Source organism: Phragmites australis, chromosome 23, assembly GCF_958298935.1.
Source record: "Phragmites australis chromosome 23, lpPhrAust1.1, whole genome shotgun sequence".
Lineage (NCBI taxonomy): Eukaryota > Viridiplantae > Streptophyta > Magnoliopsida > Poales > Poaceae > Phragmites > Phragmites australis.
Window position 1 is genome coordinate 16342399 of NC_084943.1, and position 7512 is coordinate 16349910.

A 7512-nucleotide genomic window follows, 5' to 3' on the forward strand; every position below is an offset into this window, starting at 1 on the left:
TTCCCTAATCATGTCATTGAGCATACATATGTCATTAGTATCATAAGCATTATGTTTATGTGTTAAGCACTGTGATTTTATTGAATTTCATATGGTGGTTTGTTACTTGTTTCGTATTTAAAAAAATACCTGATGTTAGCGTGTTCGTTTAGTTAAGTCTTGTTTTGACACGGTGGGTGGATCCATTTAAAAGGGAATTGCAGCGCATATGTCCTTAGGATTTTTTCTTGCAACTGAAAAGTCCCCTCTCTTGCGAGTGGGACCCACTTAGCCGGCCCCACCACCCTCACCCTCCCTCTCTCACTTGGCCGGCCACCACAGCAACAGCAGCCCCACTCCCTCTCACACCTCACTCTCTCTCTCTCTCTCTCTCTCTCTCTCTCTCTCTCTCTCTCTCTCTCTCTCTCTCTCTCTCTCTCTCTCTCAGCCAAGAGCAGGAACTCTTTCTCCCCATTACTCTCTCAAACACTCTCTCATTTCCACCCAAATCTGCCCTCAAGAGTAAGAATCAAGGTGTGCATGTTATCCTTTTGCATTCCCCACCTCTCTAGCTTCACATCCATCCAAGAAATTCTCACATGCATAAGGATTTGAAGGTTTTCCAATTCAAATTCGTCACCTCTCATTTTCTGAAAATTTCAGCAACTTGTTCATCTCTTCTCCGAGCCTTTCCCATCGATTCTTCCCCCACCCGACGACCACAAACCTTGGCAAATCACCTTGGGTAAGTCTCCTGGGTTTTCTTGCTGAAAATGCATGTTTTGGAATGGTGGATTTCGAATTTGGAGCTGCAGTCGAAGAAAGGTGACGCAACCATGTGTTCTTGAGGCATTAAAGTTAGAAGAAATGATTAGATGGAATTGAAGCATTAAAGTGTGTAGAGTGAGTAAATTAGATGTAGAACCAATTCTTTAGTGGCTTTACATGTTTAGGTGGCTTAGATTTCGACATGCAAGTTGAATCGGCCGAAGAATCGTTGAAAAACTGGTGTTCTGCTGTCAGAACACGGACTATTCGGGTAAACCCAGAGGTTTCGGGTGATTTTAACCAAAAATACTTGAGGACCTCCACCCGGAGGTTCACGTGGAGACTCCGGAACCCAGAGAGTCCGAGTTCACCCGGAGACTCTGGATTTTACTGTTTATCTGGCCTTTTCTTCTTGTCGTGATAGCTTGTATATTTCATAGTTAATTCATACGAAGTCCAAAAATCATGAAACTAGTTGCGTTAGCTTCATATGAGTATAAAATACATGTTAAAAATGTTGGATCTCATTAAGTACTTTCTGATATTAATTAATTATTTAAATGCATTTTAGCTTAATTAAATCACATGTAACTAATGCCATGTCCTAAAATTATGGAACCACTTGGAAAATTCATATTACGATCAGTGCTATCTAAGAAAATATATTTTGGTATGAAAGTTCTGTTTAAATTGTTGAATCTCATTTAGTCTTGATAGCTAAGTTAATTAAGATCCTTTTTGGACAGACCTTAAATAAATCATTTTTACTATGAGCTTACGTATTTAAATTTGAGTGTTTCTTACTGCATTATGTTCATTACTCAGTACCACATCCTCATTAAAATTTTGTAGCATTTTATTTATATCTCTTTCATGCTCATCATTGCATGTGATCTTCGTTAGTGAACGAAAGACCGGAGGGTGACGCGGGCTTGATCGAGGGCGATCCGAAAGTTGTTTCCCTTGCTTGTGAAGCTGATCAACAAGGCAAGCATCTAAGAATTTTCATCCCATTACTTTGGATCATATATTATGTCAATTGATAAGATATGCTTTATGTATATTTGCATGTCAATGAGTCTTATGTCGGGTTTTGGGTTAGATCCTATTTGTTGCATTACCCTCCCTTGACATTGTTTATCACTTAATCCTTTGTAACCTAGGTTGTTCATGTCACATAATGATCTAACTTAAAAGAATGTGTTATGCTTAGCATGGCTTATGTCCTCGGTAGAAGTCGAGCGGTGGTTCGGCTATCGTTCGCGAGCTTAGGGCTTTCCTTATATCACAAAGATAATAATGATAGAGGATGGTGTAAGTTAGTGAGGATGAGTCGAGATTCGGGCGGGCAAGAGGGATGGCTCGAGAAGGGAGTCTTGGATGCTATAAGCCCGTTTGAATCGATTAAGCACCGTCCGTTGTTGCAGTTGATTTTAGCACTTGTTCGTACTTACCATGTATCGATATATGGGACGGATGAGCCGAATACCTTATGTAGTTGTGATCTTTTGGCGTGCTAGTCTCGAGTGTTGTCGGCATAATAGGCTTGTAAGGGGTATCTAGTTTGCTCTGGGAGTAGTTCTAGATGATCCCCGCATGCCGAGGTGCATATTCAAATGATTGAGGCTTGTTTGGAAAAGGTTGACATGAGTACCCCCTTGTGTGGTCCTGTGTGGTCACGTAAGCCGTATGATCCTCAAGTCGTATGGGTAATGGAGTACTCCCTGCAGGGTGTAAAACAATTCGAATTGCCACACTCTCGGTTATGAACATATTTCTATCCATTTGCATCAATCGTAGAGTTCCGGTTGTAGTTGTGATCGTATGTTGGGAAATGTATGGTGATGTTGTTCAAGTTTTGATACAGCTCAAGTTAAAATTACGGTATCGTAATGATCTCAGGATAGAAGGTTGTTTATGGTTAGATGTAGATGCTTACACTTTAGTCAAAATTTGCTCTTGCATATAAAATTCACTTGACTTTGTGGTTGAGTCCTTGCTAATTATCCAAATTGCATTCTCCTTGGAGTCAGGCTAATTATAAGTGCTTATTATGGATTAAGTCTTGCGAGTACCTTCGTACTCATATACTTGGTTTGCCTTTCAGGTGAGGAAGGTTTAGTATTTGGCTACTTTACGCCCGCCGATGTTGGCGACGAGCATGAGTAGTGCTATCTACTCGGTTGATGTTATTTTGGAGTAGCGCCTTAGGGCAAATGACACTACTCATTTTTTGTTGTCATGTATTTTATTCCGCTGCGTAGCTACTCTAACAATGTTCGGTTTATACTTTTGTTGTAAAGTTAATCTACTTAAAGACTCGTAACTTAATTTAATTACTCACTCTTTATTATGTCTTGTGATGATGTGCTTATTGTAAAGGCACGTGTTTCGATCCTGGAGGAAACACATGTTAGGACTACCAGGGTGATATTCTAGTTAATCGTTGTAGTCGTGGTTATTCAAATGACTGCCTTGATGATTAATTAGAATATTATCTGGACGGTTCCTTACAGACATCCCTCATGTGAACAACTTGTAATAAATCTTGTCTTATCTCTCTTCGAATTAGCAAATTCAAAACCTCTAGTAATAGCATATTGCCTCATGGCTTTTCTGAATGTTACAATGTCAGAAAATAAGGCCAACTTCTCAATGGCTAGGTTCTCAGGATCATGCAACACATTAATCTCATCTTGGTCAACATCATTTATCTGTGCCCTACGAAAATTCACTCCTTTGGCAGCAAGCTCAGAAGTATGTGCACTGACAGCAGGTGCAGGTGGCTCAGCTAGTTGTGCATTGCCAGTAGGTGCAGTTGGCTCAGCTGGTGGTGCATTGCCAGCAGGTGCAGCTGTTGCCTGACCATAGATATGCTTATCATTGACACCAACATACTCATCTGCTTCATGGGTCAAAGGGCATGTTTAAGTAGAGTCAACTTCTAGTGGCACAATCTCAATCGGTTCTAGGCAAGCAAGATCAAATTCCTCACCCATATTCTTGTCTACAACACCTACAAGAAGCTGGACATACATCTCTACCTTGTACATTTCAAACACATCTACCAGTCGTGTGTCATCAACTAGTCTAATATCCTCACATATCCTTTTGCCAAAGAACCAAACCATAGCTGTCTGGCTCGAGTCCCATTCCACAGCAATGCATAAGCTCTTCATAAGCAAGTCTATGGAGAAACTTCGAAACTCCACAACCCATTTCAAAGTCTTCCCCTTAGTATAGGATTTCCTACCTTCAGAGTCTATGCGGAAAAAACCTTGGACCTGAAGCTCTATCGCAAACAGGTGTCTAACAGGAAATGGAATACATGAAGTCACTCCTAACGAAATCCTAAACACCATATGGTAAAGCTTACTAGAGTAACCTAATTCTTACACCTATAGCAATGCAATGCGCTGAACTTAGATGGATCTAAGAGTGAGGTTACTCACGATTTTGGAGATCCCACTGCAGATGCACTAGATCCACCATGATCCATTGTGCCCACCGGTGCTGATGGGGTCGAGGATGAGCGCCTCCACGGATCTTAGATCACCTCCATCGTTGGTTGCCTCTGCCACCACCGAGAGAAAGGGGATTGAGGCTAGGGTTTCATTGTGTTCAAGAGAAAGAGGACGGCGTGTTCTAGTCGGACCGCATCACGGGGGCTATTTGGTCCATATCGAAATACATACTCGGGGATGGCATTCATACGGGTTCCAGACGTACAAAATGGTTTGCTTCCAATATCCACAAAATAGTAATGGCACCAGTACAATTTCGCGAGTTGTAATGGCATATTTTGAGAAGGACAGATTTATAATGGCATATATTTAATTAACCCTATTAACAAAGACCAAAAGCACAAACCACATATTAACAAAGACCAATATTTATTTCCAATTATATGTGTAATATATTTCTCTATTTTCTCTAATTTTGTAACTTTTTATATATTTTATTTCCCCTGATTTTTTAATTATTTCATGTCTCTAATGGGCCTAAACGTGCTACAAGGCCCCACGTGCCAAATGAACCTTGTGGTAGCTTAGCCCGGCATGAATGCTTGCTGGGTCGTGCCTAGGCTGGATGTTCAGCATGCTGGTCGGTACGGCACAGCCTGCCAAGGCAATCATATCTACATGGGTCATGCCTGGGCCAAATTAGAGACTTTTTTTATTTTAGCATTTTTAAAACTAATATTTTAATAACAGCCCGTCGGCATCTAAATTTTCAGGAACTAGCCTCTTTTGTCACGCCAAAATGTCTGCCGTGACTCCCCAACGTAGTCACGCCATATTCATCGGTGTGATCAAAGTGGCTACGCTGTTGGAAACCCCGACGCCTTTACACGTGGGTTTGACGTGGCAGCCTGAGTCACGCCGAATTGGTTGGCGTGACTCGGATGAACAGTATTTTTGCGGAAACCGAAAACACAGTTCATCCACGAAAAATACTGTTCATCCACGGAAACTGAAAACACTGATGACGTACAAGACCGGACGGGGGCACATTTTCAACCCTCCCCGTCACCTCGCGCAGCAGCCCATGATGGTTGCTTTCCATTTATGGCGCCTTAGAACTCGCGCCATCCTTTCTGGGCACGCTACTGCCCCAGCGGGTATATAAGCGGGGCGGGCTCCCCGGAGAAAGACAGTTCAGTTCGACCGGAGTGGAAGTCGGGACCGGCTCAGATCGAGATGTCTGAGATCAAGTCCTGCACACAACCAAGAACCGACGACCAATCCCTAAGAACAAGGAGCACGAAGCTCTAGACTTAGAGAAATATTCTTGTAACCCAGCAGATACTGAGAGAGACATTCTCAGAGTATTTATAGCATATACACAGGAGTAGAGTGTTACGCTCAGTACGGCCCGAACCTGTCTAAAAATCCCCTGAGCATTTACTACTTCCTATATCCGATCATTCCACCTCCACCTGCATCCCATTTACTCCCATTTATTTCACCTACGAAGTGGATTCAGAATTATCCCCCCAGCCTAATCTCAAAGGGGGTCCCTCCGGATCCCCGCTTGAGGAGTTCACCCTCCGACAGCTGGTGCGCCAAGTCGGGGGGTTGCATCCCTGAATCTGTTTTGTTTTCCTGTAGAAAATGGCAGGTGGACATCGTCTCCAACGTACCAGCTCCAGCTCCAGTGAAGAAGTGGAGCCCATCGCTCAGGATGCCCCAGTATCTGCTGCTCCTCAACAACAGCAGCCACGGTCCGCCCGTACGGCGCTCCCCTCTCATGGGGACAATGGCGCTGGGCCCAGCAGGGCCGCCACCGCCGTTGCAGGCGCGCCGCCTAACCCTCAGCAAGTGGCAGAAACTCCTACCGCGAGATCCATGTCCGGATAGCGTCGGGCGCCGTTACGGCGCAGGCTCGTCTTCGGCGATGCCAGTCCTGGGAGCGCGTTGCTTGCTGCGCAAGAACTCCTCAGGCACCTGCCTGTCCAGGCTGTGGGGGAAACCCCAGAAGGTCACTGGCTTCAGGAGGTGGCCGCTCTGGTGGGCACAGCTCACCGGCAGGTGCTGGCTGAAAGCTCTCATGCCACCTCCCACCGCGGTGCAACCAAGGCCGGTCCATCATCAGGTGGCGGCCAAACCGGCCGGGGGGCCTCCAGGCGGAGTGCTGCCCCCCTGGCCACAACTGGAGCTCAGGACCTCCCCTTGCACCTAAACGAGCTGAGGGCTGCCAAAGATGCACGTGTCACCCTCGAGCGCCATCGGGAGTCCCGGCACGAGACCGAGGTAGAGGACCAGGCTTCCTCTATGCCGGCCCATGACCGCCGTAGTTCCCCAGCGCGTCAGTGTTTGCCTCCCAAGGGTGCTGCCCGTGCTACAGGGTACGGCACAGGCTGCTGCACCTTCACCAGCGAGCTCCGTCGGGTCAACTAGCCCACGAAGTTCAGGCCAGAACTGCCGGAGAAGTACGACGGATCCATCGACCCCATCGTGTTCCTCCAGATCTACACCACCGCCGTCCAAGCGGCGGGCGGCAGTGAAAAGGTGATGGCCAATTATTTCCATGTAGCCTTGAGGGGCTCTGCCCGTTCTTGGCTTATTAAGTTACATCCAGGATCTATTAGTTCCTAGGATGATCTTTGCCACCAGTTTGTGGCTAACTTTCAGGGCACATTCACGCGCCCCGGCTTGGAGTGTGACCTCCACGTCGTAAAACAACAGGAGGGGGAGATGCTGCGGCACTTCATACAGCGCTTCAGCCAGGTCCACAACACCATCCCACGGATAACCCCCCACGCCATCATCGTCGCATTCCGGCAGGACGTCCGCGACGAGCGGATGCTCGAGAAGTTAGATACACACGAGGTCGAAACCACCGCGGAGCTATTCGCGTTGGCCGACAAGTGCGCAAAGGCGGCGGAGGCTCGGGCGTGGCATGTCCCGTGCCCTGAGCAACCTGTTGCCGACCAACCAGGTTCTTCCCGCTTTGACAGGTGGGAAAAGAAAAAGAGAAGAAGGCGTGATGCTGCCCCTGTCGTGCCGGCTGAGGCCCCTGCCCGTAGGCCGGCAGAGGGCCCTAACCGCAGGCCGGCGCGCCAGGCGGCTGCCGAGAGAAGGCCCGCGCCCGCGAGGGCTCTAGCTCCCGCGAGGGCTCCCACTCCCGCGAGGGCGCCTACTCCCGCAAGGCCCGAACCAGGAAGTGGTGCGAGATCCACCAGACTGAGTGGCATGACCTCACAGAGTGCCGCTCGGTCAAAGGCCTGGTCGAGCGGCGCCAGAAGGAGCGCGAGGATTGCCG